The 12,431-nt window shown below is 43.5% G+C and overlaps 1 pseudogene across 1 annotated transcript in view; it reads left to right on the forward strand.

Moving 5' to 3' along the window:
• Positions 1-12,431, forward strand: part of LOC124035842 — a 57,870-nt pseudogene that overhangs the window by 21,980 nt on the left and 23,459 nt on the right. Inside the window, exon 2 of the transcript XR_006838807.1 lies at positions 9,416-9,543. The product of XR_006838807.1 is annotated as a proline-rich protein 5-like (transcript). The remainder of the gene's footprint in view (positions 1-9,415; positions 9,544-12,431) is intronic.

The following is a 12,431-nucleotide window of genomic DNA, read 5'->3' on the forward strand; positions in this document are numbered from 1 at the left end:
ACTTGATATTTCCATGGGAAAATGACGAACATAACCTACGTAACCTCCCTAACTGGCGGCCCGCGGGCCAAATCTGGGCCGCCAGCAATATTATTCGGCACCCCAAAAATGTATTATGAATATTAAAAATAATAGTAATAATAATTTAAAATGCAAAATACAATATGTCCCAAAATAAATATCTCAAGAAGGAAGTTACCACACCTAAATAATGCAGAAGTTACATTTTTACTTAATTCCTACGAAGAGAGAGAATGCAGGAGACAGTTAACAATAAAGCAGGCAGTTTCACGGTAGGAACCACACATACAGAGATCCGTTCACCTACTCTGTGTCTCACAAAGACACGGAGGTTGGAATCAAAAATCTCAAATTTGGACTCATCGGCCCAAAGGATACATTTCCACCATTCTAGTGTCCATTGCTTGTGTTTCTTGGCCCACGCAAGTCTCTTCTTCTTATTGGTGTCCTTTAGTAGTGGTTTCTTTGCAGCAATTCAAACATGAAGGCTTGATTCACACAGTCTCCTCTGAACAGTTGATGTTGAGAGGTGTCTGTTACTTGAACTCTGTGAAGCATTTATTTAGGCTGCAATTTCTGAGGCTGGTAACTCTAATGAACTTATCCTCTGCAGCAGAGGTAACTGGGTCTTCCTTTGCTATGGCGGTCCTCATGAGAGCCAGTTTCATCATAGCGCTTGATGGTTTTTGCAACTGCACTTAAAGAACATTTCTAAGTTCTTGAAATGTTCCGGATAGACTGACCTTCATGTCTTAAAGTAATGATGGACTGTCATTTCTCTTTGCTTATTTGAGCTGTTCTTGCCATAGTATGGACTTGGTCTTTTACCAAATAGGGCTATCTTCTGTAGACCACACCTACCTTGTCACAACACAACTGATTGGCTCAAACTCATTAAGGAAAGAAATTCCACAAATGAACTTTTAACAAGGCACCTACCTCATGAAGTTGGTTGAGAGAATGCCAAGAGTGTGCAAAGCTGTCATCAAGGTAAAGGGTGGCAACTTAGAAGAATCTCAAATATAAAATATATTTTGATTTGTTTAAAACTTTTTTGGTTACTACATGATTCCATATGTGTTATTTCATAGTTTTGATGTCTTTTATTCTACAATGTCAATATTTTAAAAATAAAGTAAAACCCTGGCTTGAGTAGGTGTGTCTAAACTTTTGACTGATACTGTATCAGCGGGGTTGCTTTGCCATAATCAGTTCAGTTTTTATCAAGTTCTGTTTCAATATTATTATTATCAGGCAAGGAGGTTAGCCCATGTAGGCTTGAGTCATTGTGCTACGGAATTAATGAAATGTAGGAAATAGCTTATCTTATTCTGTGAGGACTAGAAAATTCCTCCTTGAAGTATCTATTCACGTCATGGCCAGATTGGAAGGTTTTGTCCCAGTCTTTGTTGGTGATTTTGAGACTCGCCGGGTAGAGTAGTTTGAATCTTATTTCAGCATTGTAGAGGGCAGATTTAACCTTCTTTAATTATGCTCGCTTTTTGAATACCTCCATAGTGTAGTCAGGGAAGAGTTGGATGTTGCCTTAGTAGGAGAGCTGTGTTTTCCCTGCTGCCTGGAGAACATGCTCCTTCATGCAAAAGATTATAAACTAAACCTTGTATTTTCATTTGTTAGAGGGTGTGTGTGTTTGCATGCAGGGTGCATATTACGGGGGAGCAAGGGAGGGCTCAGCTCCCCTGAATGAGACGTTAGCCTCCCTAAATACAACAAAAGTCTACCTTTGGGGGGGTCTCTACATTTAACAATTTTTGTATTTTTAAGATGCAATGGTAAATATTAAAATAAAAGCTTCCAAATTAAACAAATGCCCCCACCTCTCTGTCATGGTTTAAGCCATTTATTTATATGTGGTGGTGCTGTCCACTCAGTAGTGCTGAATTTCATCCTCATCTGAGCTCCTTTATGCATCGATTTTCCTTTGTACTTCCTCATTTTCACCATTTGTTTGACATGACAAACATAGCCTTTATTCCAATACATTAGATTTATCAGTTGATTTATTATTGTTTGCTTTTGTCGGTCAGCTGTTTATAGAGCGCTCATTACTTTGTTTTTCAGGTGCACGCAGGTACTGGTGTTTCCACATCTGTGGCCAGAAGTAGCAGACCGTTTATTTAGTTTTATTATTTTTTTATCAATATTTTTTTAATTTCCTGGATCAGCTGATGATGGTCGACAATATCACTAGACAACTAGCCTACAGCTAGACACCAATGCGCATCCGATCCATCCAACAAGTATGTTAATGACAGTAGACAGTAGGCCTATAGTCTTTCAGTTAGAAGCATTCAAACATGTTTTGATTCAACTCATGTATTGTATTGAATGTAGGCTACCTGTTCTGCGTGTGTTCATGTGTGTAAAATTGCCTCGGCTGAGAGGGTAGCAGCAGTGGTGGAGGCCTAGTGGAGGGTAAACGCAAGTAAACACTGTTTACCCATCTTTTTCAGAAAAATGCATTTATTTTGTTTTATTTAACCTTTATTTAACTAGGCAAGTCAATTAAGAACAAATTCTTATTTACAATGACGGCCTACCAAAAGGCATTAAAAATAAATTAAATTAAAATATAGGACAAAACACACATCACGACAGAGACAACACAACACTACATAAAGAGGGACGTAAGACAACAACATAGCATGGCAGCAACACATGACAACACAGCATGGTAGCAACACAACATGACAACAACATGATAGCAACACAACATAGCAGCAGCACAACATGGTAGCAGCACAAAACAGGGTACAAACATTATTAGGCACAGACAACAGCACAAAGAGCAAGAATGTAGAGACAACAATACATCACAAAAAGCAGCCACAACTGTCAGTAAGAGTGTCCATGAATGAAGAGAATGAGATAAAACTGTCCAGTTTGAGTGTTTGTTGCAGCTCGTTCCAGTCGCTAGCTGCAGCGAATTGAAAAGACAAGCAACCCAGGGATGTGTGTGCTTTGGGGACCTTTAACATAATGTGACTGGCAGAATGGGTGTTGTATGTGGAGGATGAGGGCTGCAGTAGATATCTCAGATAGGGGGAGCGAGGCCTAAGAGGGTTTTATAATTAAGCATCAACCAGCAGGTCTTGCGACAGGTATACAGATAAGACCAGTACAGAAGAGTATAGAGTCCTGTGATGTGATGTGTTCTATAAGGAGCATTGGTGGCAAATCTGATGGGCGAATGGTAAAGAATATCTAGCCGCTCGAGAGCACCCTTACCTGCCGATCTATAAATTATGTCTCCGTAATCTAGCATGGGTAGGATGGTCATCTGAATCAGGGTTAGTTTGGCAGCTGGGGTGAAAGAGGAGCGATTACGATAGAGGAAACCAAGTCTAGATTTAATTTTAGCCTGCAGCTTTGATATGTGCTGAGAGAAGGACAGTGTACCATCTAGCCATACTCTCAAGTACAAATATGAGGTGACTACCTCAAACTCTAAACCCTCAGAGATAGTAATCACACCTGTGGGGAGAAGGGCATTCTTCTTACCAAGCCACATGACCTGTTTTGGAGGTGTTCAGAACAAGGTTAAGGGCAGAGAAGGCTTGTTGGACATTAAGAAAGTTTTGTTGTAGAGCGTTTAACACAAAATCTGGGGAGGGGCCAGCTAAGTACAAGATTGTATCATCTGCATATAAATAGATGAGAGTTTCCTACTGCCTGAACAATGTTGTTGATGTACATTGAGAAGAGCGTGGGGCCTAAGATCGAGCCTTGGGGTACTCCCTTGGTGACAGGCAGTGGCTGAGACAGCAGATGTTCTGAATTTATACACTGCACTCTTTGAGAGAGGTAGTTACCAAACCAGGACAAAGACCCCTCAGAGACACCAATACTCCTTAGCCGGCCCACAGGAAAGTATGCATTGAAAGTATAGGGAGCATTACTTTGTTCACCACAACCAGCAATCAGAGTTTAACCACCTATTTTTTCACCACTACATCACTGGCTACTGGTAGGCCTGTTTGAAGTTCCTGGTAATACACACTGTAGCCTAGTCTTGTAAGTTGACCATGTGTGTTAGGGTGACAATCCTGTTTTTCCCGGGACATTTTCAGCCCCATTTCAGGTGTCCCGACTTTCAGACTGCAAAAAAAAAGGTACATTTGTCAGCAAGACGCATCAATTTATGTATGCCTAATCAATGACAAACATTGAATGTCATTAGGAACACTTTTTGGTGTTAACAGATGTTTTCCATTGATCAAATGGCAAGTATACATGCAGTTTGGGTGATGGTATTATTTTGGTGTGGATGAACATGCACTACCTGAGCTACTTTTGAAGTAGGTGCCAGGTAGCCTACTTTTGAAGTGATTTGTTTGACAATCAGATGAAAATATCTTGAGTGTTTGTGTTCATACCACAATTAAAGCTATTTAATTTTTACCATTTTAATCATGTCTTTATTATTAGGCCCATAAAATGTGTTCAAGCAGTGCACTCAATAGACTCCCTGAATGTCATGGTGTAATTTGCACTCTGTGAGAGATTTACCGGACCCATATGCATTGGGTACATAACCGATTAGGGCGTCCATCCACGGTGCTTAGAATGACAGAAATCACATTTAGATTATGGTAACTCATCTTAACAGAATATGCAATTCCTGTAATGAAGCAGCCAATAAAACGTAATTTTCAAACATTTGCCAAAATGAGAGCGGTTCTGTATTTGACAGAGATGAAAATCTCCATTAGAAACTTAGAAAGAAGAGGAATCTAAAGATACAACCGCAAGAATGAGTTGCTGATATGACTAGGATACACCTACAAGGTGTATCAATGTGTCTATATAGGCTGGTGGTCTCGCATTTGATTTTTATCACTTTAATGTAGATTTGTATGATTAACTAAGTGACAGGGATTTGTAGAAATGAAAACATTATCATTGAAATGAAACTGTTCCACGAAAATGTGCATATTCAATCATTACTAGTACGCAGATAGGTAAAATTGTAGGATAAATTGTAAGCTTCCACAAACTTGAAACACAGATGCTTCCTATGAAGTAGGCTATTTATAAAATAATTGCCTCCATCGTCGGATTATGCCTATAGGCTACTTTGAAGCAAGGTAAGTAGACATGCCTCATAACATTAAGTAAAATTTGCCGGTTTCAAACAATTAAGTATGCCTCCAGCTCACATGTTAATGCACTGATAGTCTGTTGCCTTCACCTAAATGGTGAATCGGAGGCGAGCATTAAATTATCAGTTGAGAAATGATTTACTCCAGCAGCAACCAGCTGCAGTAGAAATACTAATCAAAATATACTTTGTATGCTGTGTGTGTAATAGTTGTGTTGGATAAGTAAGATACATGAAGGCTAATTAAAATACATATGCCAAATGGACTACCGACGTAATTCCGCCCGAGGGTTTTTTCAACTGGCTCCTCCTTCACGATGTCCCCTGTATGCCCACCCGCTAGCCTGCTAGCCGCGGCCCGCTAGCTGTCTAGAGCACTGTTAGCTTCAGAGGCTCATCGGACAAATTTCAGACAAATGTTTTGGCCACTACACCTATTTTGCCAATTGGCCTGGTTTACCACAAGGAGCCCTACTGATCTGTCCTCTGAACCGGAATCCCCAACAGAAGTCAGCTAGCCAATGCTAGCAGTCATCAGCTACCTTTAGCCCAGACAACTCTCGCCAGTCTTCACAGCGCGCGACTCAAACCAGAGCACATAGTACTTATTTTTCTCCATATCCCTGGATTCCTACCGCAAGCTCTGCACCTTTTTTTCACCTGGATCATCACAACTAGCTAGCTGCCATCCGAGTGGCCACTCCTGGCTCACATCTCTGTCCCGAAGCAACAAGCAATTAGCCTGGAGCTAGCCTTGCTAGGCCCATCTGATAGGCCCATCTCCCAGCTAGCCGAAGAGGTCCATCAGCCACTCCTTGGGCTTCAATACCTAGTTTGCCGATTGGCCTGGACCCCTACCGACCCATCATGACTGGACTACCGACTTGATTCACCCGAGGGGGTTTCTCAACTGGCTCCTCCATTGTGACGTCCCCTGAATGCACACCCGCTAGCCTGCTTGCCACGGCCAGCTAGCTGTCTAGAGCGCATCGGACTGTTAGCTTAAGAGGCCCATCGGACAAATTCTTTGCCCACTATACCTATTTTGCCAATTGGCCTGGTTTACCACACAGAGCCATGCTGATCCGTCTGCCGATGTAACAGCACGAGGGGGCCACAACATACTTTCTTCCGTTGCGACGTCCCTCAAAGGCCCTTCTGTTAGCTTGCTGGCCCCGGCCCGCTAGCTGCCTGAAGCCATTCACTGGACTAATATGATCAATCGGCTACACATGCCTCTCCCTAACGTCGATATGCCTTGTCCATTGCTGTTTTGGTTAGTAATTATTGCCTTATTTCACTGTAGAGCCTCTAGCCCTGCTCAATACGCATTAGTTAACACTTTAGTTCCACCTCCTACACATGCGGTGACATCAACTGGTTTAAATTATATTTCTAGAGACAATATCTCTTTCATCGTCACTCTATGCACAGCTTTACCCCCACTGTATTCACATCCTATCATACCTTTGTCTGTACATTAGGCTTTGAATCTATTCTACCATGCCCAGAAATCTGCTCCTTTTACTCTCTGTTCTGAACGTACTAGATTACCTGTTCTTTTAGCCTTTAGCCGTACCCTTATCCTACACCTCCTCTGTTCCTCTGGTGATGTGGAGGTTAATCCAGGCCCTGCAGTGCCTAGCTCCACTCCCATTCCCCGGGCGCTCTCATTTGTTGACTTCTGTAACCGTAAAAGCCTTGGTTTCATGCATGTTAACATTAGAAGCCTCCTCGCTAAGTTTGTTTTATTCACTGCCCTACCACACTCTGCCAACCCTGATGTCCTAGCCGTGTCTGAATCCTGGCTTAGGAAGACCACCAAAAACCCTGAAATTTCAATCCCTAACTATAACATTTTCCGACAAGAAATTTACAGGGATAGCCTGCAGAGTTCTGTCTTACTATCCAGGTCTGTGCCCAAACAATTTGAGCTTCTACTTTTAAAAATCCACTTCTCCGGAAACAAGTTTCTTACCGTAGCCGCTTGCTTTAGACCACCTTATGCACCCAGCTGTGCCCTTGACAATGAATTGATTGCCCCCCATCTATCTTCTGAGCTCATGCTGTTGGGTGACCTAAACTGGGACATGCTTAACACCCCGGCCATCCTACAATCTAAGCTCGATGCTCTCAATCTCACACAAACTATCAATGAACCCACCAGGTACAACCCCAAATCCGTATACATGGGCACCCTCATAGATATTATCCTAACCAACATGGCCTCCAAATACACCTCTGCTGCCTTCAACCAAGATCTCAGCGATCACTGCCTCATTGCTTGCGTCCGTAATGGGTCTATGGTCAAACGACCACCCCTCATCACTGTCAAACGCTCCCTAAGACACTTCAGCGAGCAGACCTTTCTAATCGACCAGGCCCAGGTATCCTGGAAGGATATTGACCTCATCCCGTCAGTAGAGGATGCCTGGTTGTTCTTTAAAAGTGTCTTCCTCACCATCTTAAATAAGCATGCCCCTTTCAAAAAATGTAGAACCAGCAACAGATATAGCCCTTGCTTCACTCCAGACCTGACTGCCCTTGACCAGCACAAAAACATCCTGTGGCGGACTACATGAGCATCGAATAGCCCCCGTGATATGCAACTTTTCAGGGAAGTTAGGAACCAATACAAAGGCAGGGAAGCAAATGCTAGCTTTTTCAAACAGAAATTTGCATCCTGTAGCACAAACTCCAAAACGTTCTGGGACACTGTAAAGTCCATAGAGAATAAGAGCACCTCCTCCCAGCTGCCCACTGCACTGAGGCTAGGAAACACTGTCACCATCGATAAATCTACGATAATTGAGAATTTCAAAAAGCATTTTTCTACGGCTGGCCATGCTTTCCACCTGGCTACCACACTGGCTCCAGGTCATCTATAAATTGTTGCTAGGTAAAGCCCCGCCTTATCTCAGCTCACTGGTCACCATAGCAGCACCCACCCGCAGCACGCGCTCCAGCAGGTATATTTCGCTTGTCACCCCCAAAGCCAATTCCTCCTTTGGCCACCTTTCCTTCCAGTTCTCTGCTGCCAATGACTGGAACAAACTGCAAAAATCACTGAAGCTGGAGACTCATATCTCGCTCACTAGCTCACAGATCATAGCACATGTACATAGCCAATCTGTAAATAGCCCATCCAGATACCTCATCACCATATTGTTATTTATTTGATTTTATTTGCTCCTTTGCACCACTACTTGCACACTCATCTTCTGCACATCTATCACTCCAGTGTTTAATTTGCCATACTGTAATAATTTCACCCCTATGGCCTATTTATTGCCTCACCCCCCCTTATCCTACCTCATTTGCACACACTGTATATAGACTTTCTCTATTGTATTATTGACTGTATGTTTGTTTATTCCATGTGTAACTCTGTTGTTGTTTGTGTCACACTGCTTTGCTTTATCTTGGCCAGGTCGCAGTTGTAAATGAGAACTTGTTCTCAACTAGCCTACCTGGTTAAATAAAGGTGAATTTTTTTTTTAAAAATAAATGACTTCCACAAAATTATGCAAATTAACCTATAGACCAATAAGCACAAGGTCAAATGTATTTACATCTACAAGTATTTCCATCAATTATTTAGCAATGGTATTTATTTTGTATTTTTTTACAGCCAAATTGTGGCCCCCTCTTGATGGTGGAGAGGACTTTTTTTAAAATCTTGCAATTCTACACGTTCTGCCATGGGCGGAGAGAAGTATTGTGCAATGTTACAGCTAATTTCCTGCAAACCTACCCATTTTGCGACCGCTTATGTCTGGAACTGGCCTTGTGTGTATGTGTGTGTGTTTGCGTGTGTTTGTGCCTGAATGCATCTCTGTGTGTGTAGACTGAATGAGTTTGTATGAGTATTGAGTAAGCCTTACACACCCTTTTGATTTCAAAATTCCACTGTTGTTACACGTCTCAAATGATAGGCTGCTACTTCAACAGTATCGAGAGGCCGTTCAGAGTTCATTGTGGTTTTGACTACTCTCTCTCTTTCCGTGTGTTGAATGTTTCTTGGTTGGCTAGCTGCTGTGACAATAATAATAATAATCTATAGAATATTAAGTTGACAGACACAATCAATTCCTTATTCTATATGATGGGAGGATTGCCTGTTCGGTATAATATGGTTCTTTCTGAGCATGCTTTGTCACTTTGCACCCTGACCCCACCCTGAATAGAAAGACCCTGGCGAGTCAAGGGTTTCTTGAAGTTTCTTGTTGGTTAATTTTTATGTTGTTGTTTTCTCAATGTTTCCTTTGACAGATGTTGGATGGACTCCGTCGGCGGCACGGCTCTCGCCCCTCCCCCCGGCCCCTGTCACTCAACTTCACCACCTTCTCAGCCCCGCCCCCAAGCCATGATGTGGACAATAGCGATCATCCAATCAGGAGGTGAGGATCAACTCCAAGGATTAACATTCAGGGTGGTCATAAAACTATAGCCAGTCTGAAATCAACCCCAAGCCTGATTCCTTATGTAGTGGATGGCAGATGATACTATGGAGAGTTGCCCTGCCATCTCAATTTTTATTTAATTTTTTATTTTTATTTCACCTTTATTTAACCAGGTAGGCTAGTTGAGAACAGGTTCTCATTTGTAACTGCGACCTGGCCAAGATAAAGCATAGCAGTGTGAACAGACAACACAGAGTTACACATGGAGTAAACAATTAACAAGTCAATAACACTGTAGAGAAAAAAAGGGGAGTCTATATACAATGTGTGCAAAAGGCATGAGGAGGTAGGCGAATAATTACAATATTGCAGATTAACACTGGAGTGATAAATGATCAGATGATCATGTACAGGTAGAGATATTGGTGTGCAAAAGAGCAGAAAAGTAAATAAATAAAAACTGTGGGGATGAGGTAGGTGAAAATGGGTGGGCTATTTACCAATAGATTATGTACAGCTGCAGCGATCGGTTAGCTGCTCACATAGCTGATGTTTGAAGTTGGTGAGGGAGATAAAAGTCTCCAACTTCAGCGATTTTTGCAATTCGTTCCAGTCACAGGCAGCAGAGTACTGGAACGAAAGGCGGCCGAATGAGGTGTTGGCTTTAGGGATGATCAATGAGATACACCTGCTGGAGCACGTGCTACGGATGGGTGTTGCCATCGTGACCAGTGAGCTGAGATAAGGCGGGGCTTTGCCTAGCATGGCCTTGTAGATGACCTGGAGCCAGTGGGTCTGGCGACGAATATGTAGCGAGGGCCAGCCGACTAGAGCATACAAGTCGCAGTGGTGGGTAGTATAAGGTGCTTTAGTGACAAAACGGATGGCACTGTGATAAACTGCATCCAGTTTGCTGAGAAGAGTGTTGGAAGCAATTTTGTAGATGACATCGCCAAAGTCGAGGATCGGTAGGATAGTCAGTTTTACTAGGGTAAGCTTGGCAGCGTGAGTGAAGGAGGCTTTGTTGCGGAATAGAAAGCCGACTCTTGATTTGATTTTCGATTGGAGATGTTTGATATGGGTCTGGAAGGAGAGTTTGCAGTCTAGCCAGACACCTAGGTACTTATAGGTGTCCACATATTCAAGGTCGGAACCATCCAGTGTGGTGATGCTAGTCGGGCAAGCGAGTGCAGGCAGCGATCGGTTGAAAAGCATGCATTTGGTTGTACTAGCGTTTAAGAGCAGTTGGAGGCCACGGAAGGAGCGTTGTATGGCATTGAAGCTCGATTGGAGGTTAGATAGCACAGTGTCCAATGACGGGCCGAAAGTGTATAGAATGGTGTCGTCTGCGTAGAGGTGGATCAGGGAATCGCCCGCAACAAGAGCAACATCATTGATATACACAGAGAAAAGAGTCGGCCCGAGAATTGAACCCTGTGGCACCCCCATAGAGACTGCCAGAGGACCGGACAACATGCCCTCCGATTTGACACACTGAACTCTGTCTGCAAAGTAATTGGTGAACCATGCAAGGCAGTCATCCGAAAAACCGAGGCTACTGAGTCTGCCGATAAGAATACGGTGATTGACAGAGTCGAAAGCCTTGGCAAGGTCGATGAAGACTGCTGCACAGTACTGTCTTTTATCGATGGCGGTTATGATGTCGTTTAGTACCTTGAGTGTGGCTGAGGTGCACCCGTGACCGGCTCGGAAACCAGATTGCATAGCGGAGAAGTTACGGTGGGATTCGAGATGGTCAGTGACCTGTTTGTTGACTTGGCTTTCGAAGACCTTAGATAGGCAGGGCAGAATGGACATAGGTCTGTAACAGTTTGGGTCCAGGGTGTCTCCCCCTTTGAAGAGGGGGATGACTGCGGCAGCTTTCCAATCCTTGGGGATCTCAGACGATATGAAAGAGAGGTTGAACAGGCTGGTAATAGGGGTTGCGACAATGGCGGCGGCGGATAGTTTCAGAAATAGAGGGTCCAGATTGTCACGCCCAGCTGATTTATACGGGTCCAGGTTTTGCAGCTCTTTCAGAACATCTGCTATCTGGATTTGGGTAAAGGAGAACCTGGAGAGGCTTGGGCGAGGAGCTGCGGGGGGGCCGGAGCTGTTGGCCGAGGTAGGAGTAGCCAGGCGGAAGGCATGGCCAGCCGTTGAGAAATGCTTGTTGAAGTTTTCGATAATCATGGATTTGTCGGTGGTGACCGTGTTCCCTAGCCTCAGTGCAGTGGGCAGCTGGGAGGTGGTGCTCTTGTTCTCCATGGACTTCACAGTGTCCCAGAACTTTTTGGAGTTGGAGCTACAGGATGCAAACTTCTGCCTGAAGAAGCTGGCCTTAGCTTTCCTGACTGACTGCGTGTATTGGTTCCTGACTTCCCTGAACAGTTTCATATCGCGGGGACTGTTCGACGCTATTGCAGTCCGCCACAGGATGTTTTTGTGCTGGTCGAGGGCAGTCAGGTCTGGAGTGAACCAAGGGCTGGTACACCTAACATGCAATAACTGGAAATAAAAAAAGATGGGTGTAAGCGATAGGGCAGAAACTCCAGTTTGCATGTCAACGGGTAAGATTTGAGCATATTGCTTATAGTTATCCAATCCTTACCCACCTGTCCCTACTCCCTCTAAGGACTGTATAAGTGTGCAACACATCTGGCCTATTGGCTAATGGGTATTTGAACTTTGACTCATTGACTGTGTGTAACATTTTGCTGGCCTTACGCAACATTGCTGAGTTGTTTCATCAGTTATTACTGAAAAGTTCTGCAGGAATGGCTAAAGGGAGTAATCAAAAGAAGAGACTGAGTGTGGGGTTTTGTGGGTGAGGTATAGTGAAATACACAGAGAGAGAGATCAGAACAGCACAGAAAATGTGGTTA

The sequence above is a fragment of the Oncorhynchus gorbuscha genome, linkage group LG01 (genome assembly GCF_021184085.1).
Source record: "Oncorhynchus gorbuscha isolate QuinsamMale2020 ecotype Even-year linkage group LG01, OgorEven_v1.0, whole genome shotgun sequence".
In the NCBI taxonomy this organism is placed as follows: domain Eukaryota; kingdom Metazoa; phylum Chordata; class Actinopteri; order Salmoniformes; family Salmonidae; genus Oncorhynchus; species Oncorhynchus gorbuscha.